Raw genomic sequence first — 20,799 nt, 5'->3', positions numbered from 1 at the left:
CCTCAACCAAAACCGGAGCAGGAGGATCAATAGATGGAACCACAGGTGCCACGCATCTCCGCAACAATGACCTATGGAACACGTTATGGATGGAAAAAGAAGCTGGAAGAGTCAAACGAAAAGACACAGGATTAAGAACCTCAGAAATCCTATATGGACCAATGAAACGAGGCTTAAACTTAGGAGAGGAAACCTTCATAGGAATATAACGAGACGATAACCAAACCAAATCCCCAACACGAAGTCGGGGACCCACACAACGCCTGCGGTTAGCGAAACGTTGAGCCTTCTCCTGGGACAAAGTCAAATTGTCCACTACATGAGTCCAAATCTGCTGCAACCTATCCACCACAGTATCCACACCAGGACAGTCCGAAGACTCAACCTGCCCTGAAGAGAAACGAGGGTGGAACCCAGAATTGCAGAAAAACGGCGAAACCAAAGTAGCCGAGCTGGCCCGATTATTAAGGGCGAACTCAGCCAAAGGCAAAAAGGACACCCAATCATCCTGATCAGCAGAAACAAAACATCTCAGATATGTTTCCAAGGTCTGATTGGTTCGTTCAGTCTGGCCATTTGTCTGAGGATGGAAAGCCGAGGAAAAAGACAAATCAATGCCCATCCTAGCACAAAAGGCTCGCCAAAACCTCGAAACAAGCTGGGAACCTCTGTCAGAAACGATGTTCTCTGGAATGCCATGTAAACGAACCACATGCTGGAAAAACAATGCCACCAAATCAGAGGAGGAAGGCAATTTAGACAAGGGCACCAAATGGACCATCTCAGAGAAGCGATCACAAACCACCCAAATGACCGACATTCTTTGAGAGACGGGGAGATCCGAAATAAAATCCATAGATATATGTGTCCAAGGCCTCTTCGGGACCGGCAAGGGCAAAAGCAACCCACTGGCACGAGAACAGCAGGGCTTAGCCCGAGCACAAATCCCACAGGACTGCACAAAAGAACGCACATCCCGCGACAGAGACGGCCACCAAAAGGATCTAGCCACCAAATCTCTGGTACCAAAGATTCCAGGATGACCAGCCAACACCGAACAATGAACCTCAGAGATAACTTTATTCGTCCACCTATCAGGGACAAACAGTTTCTCCGCAGGGCAACGGTCAGGTCTATTAGCCTGAAATTTTTGCAGCACCCGCCGCAAATCAGGGGAGATGGCAGACAAAATTACCCCCTCTTTGAGAATACCCGCCGGCTCAGGCAATCCCGGAGAATCGGGCACAAAACTCCTAGACAGGGCATCCGCCTTCACATTTTTAGAGCCCGGAAGGTACGAAACCACAAAGTCAAAACGGGAGAAAAACAGCGACCAACGAGCCTGTCTCAGGATTCAACCGTTTGGCAGACTCGAGATAAGTCAAGTTTTTGTGATTAGTCAAGACCACCACGCGATGCTTAGCTCCTTCAAGCCAATGACGCCACTCCTCGAATGCCCACTTCATGGCTAGCAACTCTCGATTGCCAACATCATAATTTCGCTCAGCAGGCGAAAATTTCCTGGAAAAGAAGGCGCATGGTTTCATCACCGAGCAATCAGAACTTCTCTGCGACAAAACAGCCCCTGCTCCAATTTCAGAAGCATCAACCTCGACCTGGAACGGAAGCGAAACATCTGGTTGGCACAACACAGGGGCAGAAGAAAAACGACGCTTCAACTCCTGAAAAGCTTCCACAGCAGCAGAAGACCAATTGACCACATCAACACCCTTCTTGGTTAAATCAGTCAACGGTTTAGCAATACTAGAAAAATTATTGATGAAGCGACGATAAAAATTAGCAAAGCCCAGGAACTTCTGCAGACTCTTCAGAGATGTTGGCTGAGTCCAATCATAAATGGCCTGAACTTTAACAGGGTCCATCTCGATAGTAGAAGGAGAAAAAATGAACCCCAAAAATGAAACCTTCTGAACACCAAAGAGACACTTTGACCCCTTCACAAACAAAGAATTAGCACGCAGGACCTGGAACACCATTCTGACCTGCTTCACATGAGACTCCCAATCATCCGAGAAGACCAAAATATCATCCAAGTATACAATCAGGAATTTATCCAGGTACTCTCGGAAGATGTCATGCATAAAGGACTGAAACACTGATGGAGCATTAGAAAGCCCGAATGGCATAACCAGGTACTCAAAATGGCCTTCGGGCGTATTAAATACTGTTTTCCATTCATCGCCCTGTTTAATACGCACAAGATTATATGCACCACGAAGATCTATCTTGGTGAACCAACTAGCCCCCCTAATCCGAGCAAACAAATCAGACAGCAGCGGCAAGGGGTACTGAAATTTGACCATAATTTTATTTAGAAGGCGGTAATCAATACAAGGTCTCAGCGAACCATCCTTCTTGGCCACAAAAAAGAACCCCGCTCCCAATGGCGACGATGACGGGCGAATATGACCCTTCTCCAAAGACTCCTTCACGTAACTCCGCATAGCGGCGTGCTCAGGTACAGATAAATTAAACAGTCGACCCTTAGGAAACTTACTACCAGGAATCAAATCGATAGCACAATCACAATCCCTATGCGGAGGTAGGGCATTGGACTTGGGCTCATCGAATACATCCCGGTAATCAGACAAGAACTCTGGGACCTCAGAAGGGGTGGATGATGAGATAGACAGAAATGGAACATCACCATGTACCCCCTGACAACCCCAGCTGGACACAGACATTGATTTCCAATCTAATACTGGGTTATGGACTTGTAGCCATGGCATCCCCAACACGACCACATCATGCAGATTATGCAACACCAGAAAACGAATATCCTCCTGGTGCGCAGGAGCCATGCACATGGTCAGCTGGGTCCAATGCTGAGGCCTATTCTTGGCCAAAGGCGTAGCATCAATTCCTCTCAATGGAATAGGACACTGCAAGGGCTCCAAGACAAACCCACAGCGCCTAGCAAACTCCAAGTCCATCAAATTCAGGGCAGCGCCTGAATCCACAAATGCCATGACAGAATAGGAAGACAAAGAGCAGATCAAAGTAACGGACAAAAGAAATTTCGACTGTACCGTACCAATGGTGGCAGACCTAGCGACCGCTTAGTGCGCTTAGGACAATCGGAGATAGCATGAGTGGAATCACCACAGTAGAAACACAGCCCATTCTGACGTCTGTGTTCCTGCCTTTCAGCTCTGGTCAAAGTCCTATCGCACTGCATAGGCTCAGGTTTATGCTCAGATAATACTGCCAAATGGTGCACAGATTTACGCTCACGCAAGCGTCGACCGATCTGAATGGCCAAAGACATAGACTCATTCAGACCAGCAGGCATAGGAAATCCCACCATGACATCCTTAAGGGCTTCAGAGAGACCCTTTCTGAAAATAGCTGCCAGCGCACATTCATTCCATTGAGTGAGCACGGACCACTTTCTAAACTTCTGACAATAAATCTCTATCTCATCCTGACCCTGACACAGAGCCAGCAAATTTTTCTCTGCCTGATCCACTGAATTAGGTTCATCGTACAGCAATCCGAGCGCCAGAAAAAACGCATCAATATTACATAATGTAGGATTTCCTGGCGCAAGGGAAAATGCCCAGTCTTGAGGGTCGCCGCGTAATAAAGAAATAATGATCTTAACTTGTTGAACTGGGTCACCAGAGGAGCGGGGTTTCAAAGCCAGAAATAGTTTACAATTATTTTTAAAATTCAAAAACTTAGCTCTATCTCCAGAAAATAACTCAGGAATAGGAATTTTAGGTTCTAACATAGGATTCTGAACCACTAAATCTTGAATGTTCTGTACACTTATAGTGAGATTATCCATCAAAGAGGACAGACCCTGAATGTCCATGTCCACACCTGTGTTCTGAACCACCCTGATGTAAAGGGGAAAAGAAAGACAGAACACAGTGCAAAGAAAAAAAAATGGTCTCAGAACTTCTCTTTTCCCTCTATTGAGAAGCATTAGTACTTTGGGCCTCCAGTACTGTTATGAACAGGTAATTCAGAATCACAATGGACCTTGAAGTTCAGAGCACACAAAGTGACCTGACAATTGCCAAAAACATAGGACGAGCTCTGAGACGTGGGAACTCTGCTGACCGCAATCCCTAATCCTATCCAACCACACTAAAGGTAGCCGTGGAGCGCTCCTGACCAGTCCTATGCGCCTCGAGCACAGCCTGAGAAACTAGCTAGCCCTAAGAATGAAAAATAAGCCTACCTTGCCTCAGAGAAATACCCCAAAGGAAAAGGCAGCCCCCCACATATAATGACTGTGAGTAGAGATGAAAATACAAACGCAGAGATGAAATAGATTTAGCAAAGTGAGGCCCAACTTACTGAACAGACCGAAGATAGGAAAGATTGCTTTGCGGTCAACACAAAACCCTACAAACAACCACGCAGAGGGGGCAAAAAGACCCTCCGCACCGACTAACGGTACGGAGGTGCTCCCTCTGCGTCCCAGAGCTTCCAGCAAGCAAGAAAAACCAATAAAGCAAGCTGGACAGAAAAAATAGCAAACAAAAATAACACAAGCAAAACTTAGCTTATGCAGGATAGACAGGCCAGAGGAACGATCCAGGAGGAAGCAAGACCAATACTAGAACATTGACTGGAGGCCAGGATCAAAGCACTAGGTGGAGTTAAATAGAGCAGCACCTAACGACTTAACCTCATCACCTGAGGAAGGAAACTCAGAAGCCGCAGTACCACTCTCATCCACCAAAGGAAGCTCATAGACAGAACCAGCCGAAGTACCACTCACGACCACAGGAGGGAGCTTGGCCACAGAATTCACAACAGGTTCGGCCAGCAATTCGCTGTGATCAGAAGGATATCGGGCTATGGTTGCACATGATGGTGCAGTACAAGTTCGGCAATCCCTTTCACGGGGGGGCCGGAGGTTCCGGCCAGGGTTTTCAGTCCGGTTCTGCAGGGTCCTCTAGTTCCGGCAGTCAGGGAGGGGGTCAGAAGTTGGGGGTCTGCTGGCAGTTTAACGAAGGTCAGTGTAAATTCGGAGTTAACTACAAGTTTAAAAACTTGTGTTCCCACTGCAGCGGCTCTACACATGGGGCCGCAAAATGTTTTAAAAAGGGGAAAGGAAAGTCAGGAAGCGGTAATTCCCAGGGGGGAGACACCGGTGAGGTGGGAAAGGATGGTCCCTTATCTAAATAGATACCCAGATAAGGAGAAAGCGGAGTTATTGTTGTCAGGTTTTCAGACAGGTTTCGTAATCCCGGCCCCTTCCTTCGATGTTCCTTGCGTTAGAAGAATTTGCGGTCGGCTTTGTTACACACCGAGGTGGTTTCTGAAAAGTTGCGGAAGGAGGTTGCGTTGGGTCGCATGGCGGGCCCGTTTGAGTCGCCGCCTTTTGTGGATTTGGTGGTTTCCCCGTTGGGGGTTGTGCCTAAGAAAGAGGAAGGAAAATTTCGTTTGATTCAGCATCTGTCTTATCCCAGAGGTATGACGGGATTGATCCTGAGCTTTGCTCAGTGGTTTACGCGTCGTTTGACATGGCGGTGGAATGGGTTCAAAAATCCGGTAAAGGAGCTCTGCTAGCTAAGACAGATATAGAGTCCGCCTTCCGTTTGTTGCCGGTTCACCCAGACAGCGTTCGGCTGCTGGGTTGTTATTGGGAGGATCGTTTCTTCGTTGATAGGTGTTTGCCCATGGGGTGTTCACTGTCTTGCGCGTTGTTTGAGGCGTTTAGTTCATTTTTGGAGTGGGTGGTGCGTGATGTGTCGGGTTGTGATTCTGTCATTCATTATTTGGATGACTTTTTGTGTGTCGGCCCGGCCGGGTCTGACCATTGTAGGATGATTTTGAGAGCAATTGAGTTGGTGGCGGGTCGCTTTGGAGTTCCGTTGGCTCCGGGTAAAACGGAGGGCCCGAGCACGTGTTTATCTTTCCTTGGTATCGTAATCGATACCGTGCAGTGGGAGTTCAGGTTGCCCATTGAAAAAGTTGTGAGTTTGCGCGAGGAGGTGTTGCGGGCTTGTCGTTTGCGGAAGTTGTCATTAAGGGATTTACAATCACTTCTTGGTAAGCTTAATTTCGCTTGTCGAGTTATGCCTATGGGCAGAGTTTTTTCTAGGCGATTGGCCATGGCTACGGCAGGAGTTCGTGCTCCTCATCATTTTGTGCGGTTGTCAGCTGAACATAAGGAGGATTTGACGGTGTGGAGTAGTTTTTTGCAGAACTACAATGGCCGGTCATTGTTACAGAAGGGAGTGGTTGATAACGAGTCGTTGGATTTGTTTACGGACGCCGCCGGGGGGGGTCAGGCTTCGGTGCGTATTTTCAGGGGCAATGGTGCGCTGCATCTTGGCCGCCTTCGTGGATTTCTTCGGGCTTAGTTCGGAATATCGCGCTTCTGGACATTTTTCCTATTTTGGTGGCAGTACATTTGTGGCGGCAGGTTTTTCAGAACAGGCGTGTTCGCTTTTACTGCGATAACATGGGGGTGGTTTGTGCAATAAACAATCTGTCGGCTTCGTCGCCCCCTGTTGTGCGGGTGCTGAGACAGCTGGTTTTGGTGTGTTTGAAATTGAACGCGCATGTCACTGCGTCACATGTTCCATAGCAGATTCTCTCTCTCGTTCACAGTTCGATCGTTTTCGGTCGCTGTCTCCGGATGCGGAGGTCGTTGGGTTGGAATGCCCTGCAGAACTTTGGCTTGTGGTGTCCGAGACGCGGAGGCGTTGATCAAGTCGTCGTTGGCTCCCAGAACGTGGGAGGCTTACCAGGCTACTTGGCTGGAGTGGGTGGAATTGTTGGGGGTTGTTGGGTGTGGGCCGAGTGAGCAGGAGCAAGTTGGAGTGTTGTTGTCTTGGTTGAGTCGGGGAGCTGCAGCGGGTTGGTCTCCTGCTAAGGTTTCACGTGTCATGTCAGCTTTGGCATTTGGTTTTAAGTTACGTGGTCAATCGGATTTAACTAAGATTTTTCTGGTGAAGCAGGCCGTAAAGGGTTTTCGGCGGAGGCCGCGGCGTTTGGATGCCAGACGTCCCGTGTCTTTCTGCTTGTTGGAAAGATTGGGAGGGGTTTTGCCTTCAGTCTGAGTGTCGGGTTTTGAAGTGTGTTTATTTCGGCTGGCTTTTTCTTTGGCCTTTTTTGGGGCATTGCGGGTTGGCGAGTTGGTTTCACCTAGTAAGAACGTTGTGGGAGGTTTATTGGCTCGCGACGTGTTTTTATCGGTAGGCAGGGTTGAGCTGTGGTTGCGGCGGTCTAAGTCTGATCAGGAAGGTAGGGGTAGTAGGATCGTGTTAGGTGCGGTGCCGGGGTCGGTTATGTGCCCGGTTACCTGTTTGTCAAATTTTTGGGATTTGCGGCCTAGTCGTGAACGGTCGTTATTATGTCATATTGATGGTTCATTGCTGTCTCGGTATCAGTTTACGGTGGTTTTTAGGTTTGGATGGGGGTGGTTTTGCTCTTCACTCTTTCAGGATTGGGGCAGCAACGGAAGCAGCGTTAGGGGGGCTTGGGGTTCCGGCAATTCAGCGCATCGGCAGGTGGCGTTCTGATAGATATCGGAGTTATGTGCGCCCGTGAATCAAGGTGCGCTTGGATAGGTGGGGCGGATTGGCCGGTGGGTTTGGATGTTGATCTGAGTTCTGCTTTGTGTTTTTTCAGGTTCCTCGCCTTTGTTGGTATGGATCTTCGGCCATTCGTATGTCTATTGGGGAGCGCAGCGTGCCGACGTGCGGAACGAAGGGAGGCAATTGGGCTTTGATCGCGAGGTGGCGGTAATTTGTTGGTTGGGTTTTAGGGGGTTGGTTTGGCATAGAGTTTTAAAGGAAATTAATGATGGTGTCCGGCTCGACAGGGCTCCTGATATCTTAGTTTTGCACGTCGAGGGGAATGATTTGGGTGCCCGACCCTTTCGGGATTTGATAAAGGACATTAAGCAGGATTGCCTGCGTTTGTGGGTCATGTACCCCGGCTTGACCATTGTTTGGTCAGAAATTGTGCCGCGAAAAAGGTGGAGGAACATGAGGTCGTTGGACAAGTTGAACAAAGCTCGGATAAAGGTCAATCGGGCGGTATCCGGATTTGTGGCTAGGAATGGTGGCGTGGCAGTGCGGCATTTTGAACTTGAAAAAGGGGAAGGGGTTTTTTGGTTGGCGGATGGGGTACATTTGAACACGGTAGGAATGGACTTTTGGGCCCTCGCTATTCAGGAGGGCATCGAACGGGCCATATTTTTTCGGAGTGGTGGGGTCTCGGGCCTTTGAGGTTTCGAAGGGCCTCTCGTTGTGGCAGCTGGGGGGAGTCCTGGGAGTTGGTAAAAATTGGGTTTGGGAGATCCATCTTGGCATATGGCTCCTCTGTTTTAGTGTTGGTATCTTTTGAATCTGGTGAATGGTGGTTGGGGAGTTCCGGCAGGGGTGGCCGGATCTCCTGGGATTTTTTACCGTGAACAGTGAACCCTCGTTTGGGTTTTTGGTGCTCCCGAGCCAGGGTTTTGATCGGCTGGGAGTAAATTTGGTGTTATGTATGTTCGCGGTATGGGTTGTCAATCACCAGATTCTTGGGGCTCCAAGGACTCCTTCTAGCCTTTAAAATGTTATTATTTACAATGTATTTATTGTTATATGTTTAATAAAAAGGCTACTGTGGCCTATATCATTCCAAAAGAATTACGGTGGTTGTGTTTTTATTGTGGTGCTGGAATGGTAGTGGGGGAGGCCACGGGTGGGGATAGATGGGTGGGGGAGTTTTACTTTAAAGAACTACTCCGTCGACAATACCAGGGTCATGTCTATTGGGAAAACACCAATCTAATTATATACAGTGGCATGTAAAAGTTTGGGCACCCCTGGTCAAAATTACTGCTATTGTGAACAGTTAAGTTGATGATGAAATGATCTATAAAGTTAACGATGACACATTTGCTTTGTATTTTAGACACCAAAAATACATTGTCATATTTTACATTTTAAAAATTATAAAAAGGAAAATGGGCAGATCTAAAAGTTTGGGCACTCTGCATGGTTAGCAAATGGTAGCACCCTTTTGAACGTATCACAGCTTGTAAACGCATTTTGTAGCCAGCCAAGAGTCTTTCAATTCTTGTTTGAGGGATTTTCATCTATTCTTCCTTGGAAAATTCTTCCAGTTCTGTGAGATTCCTGGGTCGTCTTAGGGTAAGTTCACACAGGGCATTTTTGCTGCTTTTTTTTTCTGCAGAAAAACCTGATCATCTTGGCAGGAAAGAAGCTGCGTCAAAAACGCAGGTTTAGGTGCGTTTTTGGTGCATTTCTTGTTGCGTATTTGGTGCATTTTTTAATGCGTTTTTTTCCTCTTTGTCCATGCTAATGTCCTTGGATTTTCAGCAGAAAAAACGCAGCAAATAAAGATACCTGCGTTTTTGCTGCGTTTTTGCTGCATTTTTTTAACACCCATTCAAGTCAATGGGTGAAAAAACGCAGCAAAACTGCTGAAAGAAGTGACATGCTCTATGTTCAAAAAAACGCAGCAAAGCACAAAATTCTGATCACACAAAAAACCAATGTGTGTGCATGACATTTCTGAAATCTCATAGGCTTTGCTGGTATTGTAAAAAGCAGCTGAAAATTAGCATAAAAAACACAGCAAAAACGCCCTGTATGAACTTACCCTTATATGCACTGCCATTTTGAGGTCTAGCCACAGATTTTTAATGATCAGATCAGAGGACTGTGAGGGCCATTGTAAAACCTTAAGCTTGCGCCTTTGAGGTAGGCTGTTGTGGATGTTGACATATGTTTAGGATCATTATCCATTTGTAGAAGCCATTCTCTTTTCAGTTTCAGCTTTTTTACAGATGCTGTTATGTTTGCTTCAAAAATTTGTTTGAACACAATGCCAAAGCATGATTGACCAACATCATGTTTAATGGTTGTCGAGATGTTCTTTTCCTGAAATTATGTGCACTTTTATCTCCACAAATACCTTTGATAATTGTGGCCAAAGAGTTCTATTGCAACCTCATCAGTCCACGGGACTTGTTTCCAAAATTCATCAGACTTGTTTAAATGTCCTTTTGCATACTTCTGATGCTGAATTTTATGGTGAGGAAGCAGAAGAGGTTTTCTTCTGATGACTCTTCCATGATGGCCATATTTGTGCAGATGTTTCTGAACAATAGAACAATGTACCACAACTCAAGAGTCTGCTAAATCTTTATGAAGGCCTTTTGTAGTCAAGCAGGGGTTCTGATCTGATTTTGCTTGGTCTTCCAGACCTTATCTTGACCTCCACTGTGCCTGTTAACTGCCATTTCTTAATTACATTGCAAACAGAGGAAAGGGCAACTTTAATACGGTTTGCCATCTTCTTGTAGCTGTCTCCTGCTTTGTGGGCCTCCATAATTTTCAGAGTGCTAGGCAGCTTAGATGACCCCGTGGCTGCTATTTATTGGCACAAGGTTAGTGGACTAAAAGCTGGGAAACTTGCATCACCTGGCCTTTCCTAATGATGATAGTGAACAAGCCATAACCCTACAGGCTAATTAAGGCCTGAATGAGTACACAAATCTCCAAAGATGCCTAAACTTTTTTATCTGCTCATTTTCTTTTTTGTAATTTTTAAAATGTAAAAAATGACAATATTTAAACTTTAGCCCTTTTAGAGATCATTTCATCTTCAACTTGCTTAACTGTTCACAATAATAGTAATTTTGACCAGGGGTGCCCAAATCTTTACATGCCACTGTATATGAATAAGTATTCAATTGTGAGTAAACACAAATGCATCAAAAAGTGCCTATACATAAAACAATTAATAAAAAAATGAACCACAGCAAAAATCATAATTTATAAATATGTATAAATAGTTAGATAAAGGAGGCTCACCCACAAACTACCCGAAGCGCGTATCACTGATGCTTCATCGAGTATTTAATAGGTGAGCTTATTCATATACATCATTGGACAAAATGTAGAGACAGCTGGACGGCACCACCGCTCTCAAACACAGTGTGAACTGCTCACCTGCAATGGAGGTTCAGACTTCTGATCACGGGTGCCTTGGCAGAAACAGCAGACAGTCAATGCGGTATAAAGAAGAAAAGAGCCGGCACTCACCGATCGTCCGGAACAGGTACCTTTATTGAAGTGCGGTTAAAACATCTTCACGGCCGGGGGTGCTAAACAAGGAGAGCGGCAAGCATGACGACGGCCGTTTCGCGTCTAGTGTGCGCTTCTACGGGTCAATGCACGGCGGGGGGTGCTAAACAAGGAGAGCGGCAAGCATGACAACGGCCGTTTCGCATCTAGTTTGCGCTTCTACGGGTCAATGCCATTGACCCGTAGAAGCGCACACTAGACGCAAAATGGCCGTCGTCATGCTTGCCGCTCTCCTTGTTTAGCACCCCCGGCCGTGAAGATGTTTTAACCGCACTTCAATAAAGGTACCTATTCCGGACGATCGGTGAGTGCCGGCTCTTTTCTTCTTTATACCGCATATACATCATTGGATTGGTATTTTCCTAATACTACAATCTATACCTATTTATTGAGGTTCCCACCTTAACACACCCACCAATTTTTAGCCCTTTCCTGTATTACAGAACTACCTGTATTCTACAGTTTTTATATTATAATTTTTTTTATCTAATAAAGTTTATTAAATTCTTTATTCATCTGTGTTACTTTGCTCTGACATAATATTCTTTTCGGTGATATTTGTTGTTTCAGTGCCCCATGGGGATAATTATAGTTATTACATTCTAGTATTCCAACCTTTGGTTACTTTTTTTTTATAGTTTGATAGATCAGACTTTTACGAATTAAGCGATTCTAAATATGTGTATATTTTTTATTTCTTATTTTTAATGGGGTGAAAAAAGGAGTGATTTGAACTTTTATATTGGTTTAATTTTTTTTACGATTTTTTTTCTCACTTTCCACTGTATTCTGTATTTGGTAGGCTGCTTAGGATACTTGAACCTGCAATCTTCTGAAAGCTTGTGCTATACACAGCAATACCATAGTTTTGCTGTGTATATAGCAAAAATCAAGGTTTCTTATGATTGCCAACTACAGGCTGGTTTTCACAGGATAACCATCTTGACTGCACGGGGGTCTTCAGCAGACCCCTGGCGGTCATGGGCACCCATCAGTGACCCCCCCCCCCAAGATCATGTCACGGGCACGCTGATGGGTCCATAGAATGTCACGCATTTACTGCCACTGTCACAGATTGATTTAACAGGATAACAACAGCGGCAGCGCTCCACTCCACCGTGGCTATTAGAGGCAGATGATGGCTGAATAACACACATCTGCCAGGAAAGATGCCAGCCTGTGTCAAAGACCATATTATTATTATTATTATTATTTATTTATATAGCACCATTGATTCCATGGTGCTGTACATGAGAAGGGGTTACATACAAGTTACAAATATCACATACAGTAAACAAACTAACAATGACAGACTGATACAGAGGGGCGAGGACCCTGCCCTTGCGGGCTTACATTCTACAGGATATGTGATGTAATTGTATGTTGTATGTTGGTAAGGCAGATTCTCAGGGGGGATCTATGTCTGGCCCATAGATCTCAACAGCTCATTTACATAAGAAAAATGTGGATTTTTCTGGAATAAGACATCACATTGCAGATATCAAGGTATCATGTTATTCAGCTTCTTATGCCTTACATGCTCATATAGACGGCTTGGGAGGGTTAAGCTCACTGACTGATTCTCTTTATACTCTTTTTTTTCTAGATTCTATTCATTTTAGCCTCTCGCTAATGGTGTGCACAGAGCAGTTATAGTTGCCTTCACTGTACTGTGAGCGGCTGCTATAATCACTCCACAGCACTTTGATTGACAGCTTGCTCTGCAGTGTGTGTGTGCAGCGTGCATGTGCAGACAGTATTGTCATTCAAACTGTCGGCGAGTGATCACAACCACTGCCCACAGTATAGTGAGTGATGACTGTAAGCGCTCTGTGCACACCACTGCGACTGAAAGCAATCAGCTCGTGGGTGGATTTAAATTATCTTCCTTCCAATACCACGTTTTCAGTAAGACGGGGAGGCAGCATCTTACCGCTTACCTCTATTTATGTACAGATAGACCCTATAGCTGTAGGTAAATAGCATTTTTTCACATGACAGGTTCCCTTTAAATATACAAGTACAGTTTTAGAATAAGGAAGAGGACTTGAACTCTAGTGCCACCCAGCCAAATCAGACCTCCTGCTCTGCACTGAAGAAGGGCAAACACCCTGAAACATGTGTCTACAAATGGAGTGGTTGGTTTGGCTTCTTATCCTAAGTCACGTGGCAAAACTCGTTAAAGGGTCAATATTGACTTTTAGGAGTTCTATCCCAAATTGGTGGCACGAAAGATCCAGTCCTCTTCCTCTCAGAAGTGGCAATTTTCATGATTCATTTCCTTAGAGGAGCATTGCATGGCCTATGAGTCTCCTTGCTGGCTTGGCCCCTTCCACAAGGAGAAACGTTCCTGCTCAGTCTCTCTTCTTAAAGACACACTCCCTTGCTCTGCCTTTCTGGCTGCACAGCTGCATTATGTTGTGACATCCATCAAGTTTACAAATTCTGCAGACATGATTACATAGGGATCTGACTTTCATCATAACAAGAACAGATTGATTACAAATCACCATTAAGTATAAAATCATCAGATGACTGTTAGGGGGAATACGGGGGGAGATCTGCTCTAAGACCATTTCAGGTTTAGATTAGTGGGCCATCGGATTGTCCGCAGCTTTGTAGAAGACTGCTTAGGATTGATTCAACTTTGCTTGGAAATCATGAGAAATTGCATCTTCATGCAAACATACAGCAGGATGACAGGGCCATTGTACCCCTGTAGACCATTATCATGGATGGACCAAGTCTTTATAGGTCCATAAGAATTGCCTGTAGTGACTGTTAAGATGACTCCATTTACATCTCAATAGTAGGTTATGGAAATCCTAGTAATATGAAGGATTATGGATGACCTCATTTGTTTGCTTGCTTCATACACGGCTTCTCCAAGGTGCTGCAATCCTCTGAGATTACACAGCAGGAGGGAAATAAGCGGCTAGAATATAAAATGAGATCAGCTATCGAATGACAAGTCAGTATCTCTGCGCACACACCAGTGTAAAAACACACAAATTTACAGAGACTGGAAATTCATTGACACATCCACACAGCAAAGAACCAAAGTCACCATTACATGACAAAGAAAAATCATTTAAAGAGGCACCACCACGCCATGGTGTAACTGGAATCCGATGGACCCTGTTGCAAAATTTGGACCTTGGCCCACCTCCATGATGGTTAGATATATGGGCCTTTGTAGCATTCTAGATCCTGTAACGACATGTGTTCAGCCTACATGTAGTAATGTTCCCATCCTGGCACCTTCCTATAATAGTGTCCCCCAACCTGTCCCCTTCCTGCAATAATGTCCCCCATCCTGAGCCCCTTCCTGTTATAATGTCCACTGTTATAGGCTTCTTCCTGTTGTAATGTCCCTCCTGCTGGGTTGTTTCATGATATAAAGTCCCCATGCTCGTTATAATGCCCCTCATCAGTGTCCCCTTCCTGGTATAATATCTCCCATCCTTGACCCCTTCCTGGTATAATGCCCACTGTCCTGGGCCACTTACTGTAATAATGTTCCCAATCCTGGCTCCTTTCTGTAACAATGTCCAACATACTGGTATAATGTCTCCCATAAAGGGCCCCTTCCTGCTATACCCATCCTACAACAAGTCCCCCATAATGTGCCCCTTCCTGACATAATGTCCCCCATTTTATAACAATGTCCCTGATCCTGCTCCTCTTCTTGACCTCAATACAGGTATAATGCCCCCTATCCAGGGCCCCTTCCTTGTATAACGTCCTCCATCCTGTTCCCCTGCCTGGTATAATGACCAGCATCCTGTTCCCCATCCTGGTATAATGCCCCCCTTCCTGGGCCCCTTCCTTGCATAATATCCACCATCCTGGTATAATGCTCCCCATCCTGGGGCCCTGTCTTTTATAATGTTGCCCATCTTGGGCCCCTTCCTTGTATAATGTCCTCCATCCTGGGCCCCTTCCTGGTGCAATCTCCTCCATCCTGTTCCCCTGCCTGGTATAATGACCAGCATCCTGTTACCCATCCTGGTATAATGCCCCCCCATCCTGGGCCCCTTCCTTGCATAATGTCCACCATCCTGATATAATGTTCCCCATCCTGGGGCCGTCTTTTATAATGTTGCCCATCTTAGGCCCCTTCCTTGTATAATGTCCTCCATCCTGGGCCCCTTCCTGGTGCAATCTCCTCCATCCTGTTCCCCTGCCTGGTATAATGACCAGCATCCTGTTCTCCATCCTGATATAATAATGCCCCCCATCCTGGGCCCCTTCCTTGCATAATGTCCACCATCCTGGTATAATGCTCCCCATCCTGGGGCCCGGTCCTTTATAATGTTGCCCATCTTGGGCCCCTGCCTGGTATAATGTCCGTACTATGGTTCTTTTTAAACACATTAAAAAAATAAAGATTCTTCTTACCTTCTGGCATCACGTATTACAGTGCAGGGAGCCGGTGGGTCTCTGCATCGCAATACACTTCAGCAGAATGGACGTCTGTCGGGCCCCTTTCCAAATGGATCCGGTTGTAGTAGCGCCCTCTGCGACCATGTTTGTTCTCCCCCTGCCTCCAGATAGACCTACTGGACCTACTGAAATTTGATAGAGAAAACTCTACTGCAAAGTACAAAATAGTACAAGCAAAAACCTGTAGGGAAATAATGTCGGTATATCAAGAAGTAAGGGACAAACAAAAGCAATAGAAGATATAGGTAAAAGACGATGGTGGCACAACCGCTGTAAAAACAAGCTCAAAAACACCGGCGGAGCCACTTCAGGAAAAAAAATCACTCCCCTTTATGAAATCAAACTGCCGTTGTATTAACGATGTTGTGTACACATAGCCTTTTGTAGACTTTTTTTCCCTGAAACGTTCTTTGCAACTTTTTTTTATTTTTTCTAAACGTCTAAAAAAAAACTAATAAAAAAACTCCTCATTTGGAAAGCAGTGTATTTCTCATAGAAATGAATTGGAAGAGTTTTCCAAGCATTTTTTAAAATTTTTTTTTTTTGGGAGGATTTTAGAAGATTTTGTCAGCAGGAAACCATTCAATAGCATTGGAGTGCAAATTAGAGTGCAGAAAAAAGAAAATCAATAAGTGATTACATCCCAATACTCAGCGTCTCCACAGCTATTACATTAAATAATGTCCTCAGATTTTTCCCTTTCCTGCTTAGTTCTTCACCTTTAAAGCTCTTCTGTATCCAGAAAAAAACACATCAAAATCTGTATGTAGAGTTCATTGCGCCACTAGCAATTAGTAGATGTAAAGTGAAACTGGGGGCCAGATACTGTGCGTCAACCGCACAGCGAATTTCATGTTTCACTGGATTGTGAGAACCTGTGGATGGATCATTAAGTCGATTGTATCACCACCTAGTGGATATCCACATGTACTTTGTCAGTACCATTTGAAAGAAGGTAACAATTATTAATGACATTGAGATATATAATTTTTTTTTCTCTTTATTTCTGCTCAAACGGAATTTTGACATTACATTTATTACTTTGATGTGCAATAATAAATTATATTCAGGTACTTATCACTTTATTATTTATTAAATAATATTAAATAAGTATTAAATATTAAAAATATAATAATAAAATTACATTTGCTATTATCCGTCATCAATCACTTTCAGAAAAGTGATTGTCAGTCCAGTTGTTCATTTAAAAAAAAAATCCAAATTATTAAAGAGAATCAGTCAGTAGGATCAACCCTCCTAAGCCGTCTACATGGAGATGTAGGTCATAGCAAGCTGACTAAAACCTTGATACAGTGATACCTTTATATAGTGGCTTGCGAAAGTATTCATCTCCCTTGATTTTGTTTTTGACTACTTTGTTATATTACAACGTGTGATTAAATATTGTTGTAATCAGATTTGTGTATGATGAATCAGCACTAAATAGTCTCTGTTGGTGAAGTGAAGTAAGAAAATATAGGCATAAACAAAATTTACGGAATCAAAAATCAAATAACTAAAAATTGGCATGTGCATAAGTATTCACCTCTTTTGCTATGAATCCCCTAAAAATAATTGGTCACTATACCAGCCGTGCCAGTCAGTACTTGCTACGTCTACCATTCCTGGCTGTTCCTGCCTTCTATTCCTTGGGGGTCAGCTGCCATCCACTCAAGGTGAGTCCTGGAGTATCACCTGGTTCCGCCTTTTTCGTCCCTCCTCAGATCACAGTATCGTCAGCTGCCGTGCATCCGAGGTCAGACTTGGTAAGTCATCTAGTCACACCTCTCCAGGTTCTCCTCGGATCATTGCACAGTAGTTCCACCACCCAGTCAGTTAGAGCCACACTCAGAGCAGGAAAGAAGGTGTCTCATGGATTTATGTTTTTCTACATCAAACAATGAATGTGCTCCTCAGACCTTTTGGGGACATCACAGCGATGGACCAGACCTCAATCGCAGGACAATAAAACGTTCACATTCCTTATTTATGAACTGTTCCAATGTTTACTGCCACATCAGCTTCTTCCTCTCCCATACTGATTTGCTTCATGTCACTTATCTATTGCATTATTTCTGTGCCCTGTTGTGTATAACTATGTGATTCATCAGATTTTATATTAGTCTATGTCTGATGAAGAGAACTGAGTAATCTCGAAAGCTTGCAATTTGTTACCATCTTTTCATTTAGCCATTACACGGAATCAACCAATGAGGCTTTACTTTTTTGCGAGATGAACTTTAGTTTTTTTTAAGTGCTATTTTGCCAAACATGGCCGTAAGGCTGTGTTCCCATGCAGTGATGAGCGAATAGCATTGTTGCTCGAGTCTCCCCGAGCATGGATGATCTCCGAGAATTTTGTAGTGCTCTGACATTTTGCTTTCCGCCTCAGCTGCATGATTTATGGCTGCTAGCCAGGCTGAATACATGTGGGGATTGCCTGTTTGTTAGGGAATTTCCACAAGTATTCAGGCATTCCAGCAGCCGTAAATAATGCAGCTGAGGCGAGGAAAACTAAATGTCCCAGCACTACAAAATACTCGGAGATCACCCGAGCATGCTCGGGGAGACTCGAGCAACAATACTATTCACACATCACTATTCCCACTGTAGTGTAAATACTGCATTTTTTCTGCCAGGTATGGGATCTCCTCCCATACCTGGACTAAAGCATCTGCCAACTCCTAGACAGTCTGTGGTGCAATGTGTCGTTGGTGGATGGTGCGAGACATGATGTCCCAGATGTGTTCAATCGGATTCAGGTCTGGGGAACAGGCGGGCCAGTCCATATCTTCAATGCCTTCATCTTGCAGGAACTGCTGACACACTCCAGCCACATGAAGTCTGGCATTGTCCTGCATTAGGAGGAACCCAGGGCCAACAGCACCAGCATATGGTCTCACAAGGGGTCTGAAGATTTCATCTTGGTACCTAATGGCAGTCAGGCTACCTCTGGTGAGCACATGGAGGGCTGTGCGGCCCTCCAAAGAAATGCCATCCCACACCATTACTGACCCACTGCCAAATCGGTCATGCTGAAGGATGTTACAGGCAGCAGATCGCACTCCATGGCATCTCCAGACTCTCACGTCTGTCACATGTGCTCAATGTGAACCTGCTTTCATCTGTGAATAACACAAAGCGCCAGTGGTAAATTTTCCAATCCTGGTGTTCTGTGGCAAATGCCAAGCGTCCTGCACGGTGTTGGGCTGTCAGCACAACCCCCATCTGTGGACATCAGGCACTCAGACCATCCTCATGGAGTCAGTTTCTAACTATTTGTGCAGACACATGCATATTTGTGGCCTGCTGGAGATCATTTTGCAGGGCTCTGGCAGTGCTCCTCCTGTTCCTCCTTGCACAAAGGCAGAGGTAGCTGTCCTGCTGCTGGGTTGTTGCCCTCCTACGGCCCCCTCCACGTCTTGTGGTGTACTGGCCTGTTTCCTGGTAGCGCCTCCAGCCTCTGGACACTACGCTGACAGACATAGCAAACCTTCTTGCCACAGCTCGCATTGATGTGCCATCCTGGATGAGCTGCACTACCTGAGCCACTTGTGTGGGTGCCAGAGTCCATCTCATGCTATCACAAGTGTGAAAGCGCAACCAACATTCAAAAGTGACCAAAACATCAGCCAGAAAGCATTGGTACTGAGATGCGGTATGTGGTCCCCACCTTCAGAACCACTCCTTTATGGAGTGTGTCTTGATAATTGCCAATAATTTCCATCTGTTGTCTATTCCATTTGCACAACAGCATGTGAAATTGATTGTCAGACAGTGTTGCTTCCTAAGTGGACAGCTTGATTTCACAGAAGTTTGATTTACTTGGAGTTATATTCTGTTGTTTAAGTGTTCCCTTTACTTTTTTGAGCAGTTTATTTAAAAAATTGTGCTGATGTAAAGTAGATATGTGGTAAATGTTATGTATTAACTAATTTGTGTGACATCACTCTGGTTTAAGGGTATAAAAATTAAAAGTTTAAAAATTGCGACATTTTTTTCCAAATTTCTGATATTTTCACAAATAAACACAAGTTATATCAAAAATGTTTACCACTATCATGAAGTACAACGTGTCAAAACAAAACAGTCTCAGAGTTAGTGGGATTTGTTGAAGAGTTCCACAGTTATTAACTCATAAAGTAACAGTGGCCATATTTAAAAAATGGGGCTCGGTCATTAATCTACAAAGTGTCTTGGTCCTTTAGGGGGTTAAAGAAAAATTACCAACAACCATATGCTGTCTATACAGGGTAATATAATAATTCAAAGATTGCCAAAGGCAAATAAATCCCTAACTAAGGACCCTACAAAAAAAAGTTTTATTAATCAATTTAAAATAGAAATAAGACTTAAAATTCTGCACTATCAGTGTGCTTATGCTGGGCCAAGAACGTACTAGTAATAAAACTTAGGTCTCATAAATTTGCTTAGCCCTAATCATGTCCACTGACAGTATTCAGGGGTAAGGGATCAGGTGCGGCTTCTACCTATAACCCGTATAATCCTCCTACACATACACTGATAATGCTATTAAAATTGCTCCTAAAGCCTCCCCAACATGTTTCACCAGCTATACTGTCTTCATCCGGGATTGAGGCTACAAAGCCTAATATTTGCACCCAAAAAGGGAAAACCATGTGCTAAGTTGAGTCTTGGTGGAATTCACCATGCCAAAGGTGAACGTATACATTTTCTTTACAATCTTTTTGGCATACACGAGACTGGAATATGTCAGTCACATACCTTTTATTTTTTTTTACTACATAGAATAGTGCAGTAGACTATGTTGTTCCTTGCAGATGCAAGATCAGACCTTATATGCACATTTATTTGATTTTATTCTTTGTTAGATTACAGAAACTCATCTGGCTACAAGTACAACTAAGTAGTAATTTTGCTTTAACTGAAAAAAAATTTTTTTTTAAAGCAAACTTTATTTTGTAAAACTGTAATATGAAGTCTGCATTTCCTAAAAGTGATTCCAATATTTGTGTAGAATAAATTAGCCATTGCCGGCCGTTTCCTGCTAGACTCCTTCATGCAGTATACATGGCATCTGGCTATCTGACTCCTCCATTTTCTTAACAATAAACAGACACCAGATATCCATGCGCTTTTCTGTTACCATGGAGAAAACACATGAGATCCTCTGTTACAGACCAGATCAGTGATGAGGCTTTGTGTCCTGATGTGAAGACAGGACCTGTGCATCTGGGATAAAGAATGAAGAAACTTCATTGTAAAATGCTATTAC

This window comes from Ranitomeya imitator, chromosome 3, assembly GCF_032444005.1.
Source record: "Ranitomeya imitator isolate aRanImi1 chromosome 3, aRanImi1.pri, whole genome shotgun sequence".
Lineage (NCBI taxonomy): Eukaryota > Metazoa > Chordata > Amphibia > Anura > Dendrobatidae > Ranitomeya > Ranitomeya imitator.
This window is presented reverse-complemented; position numbering follows the sequence as displayed.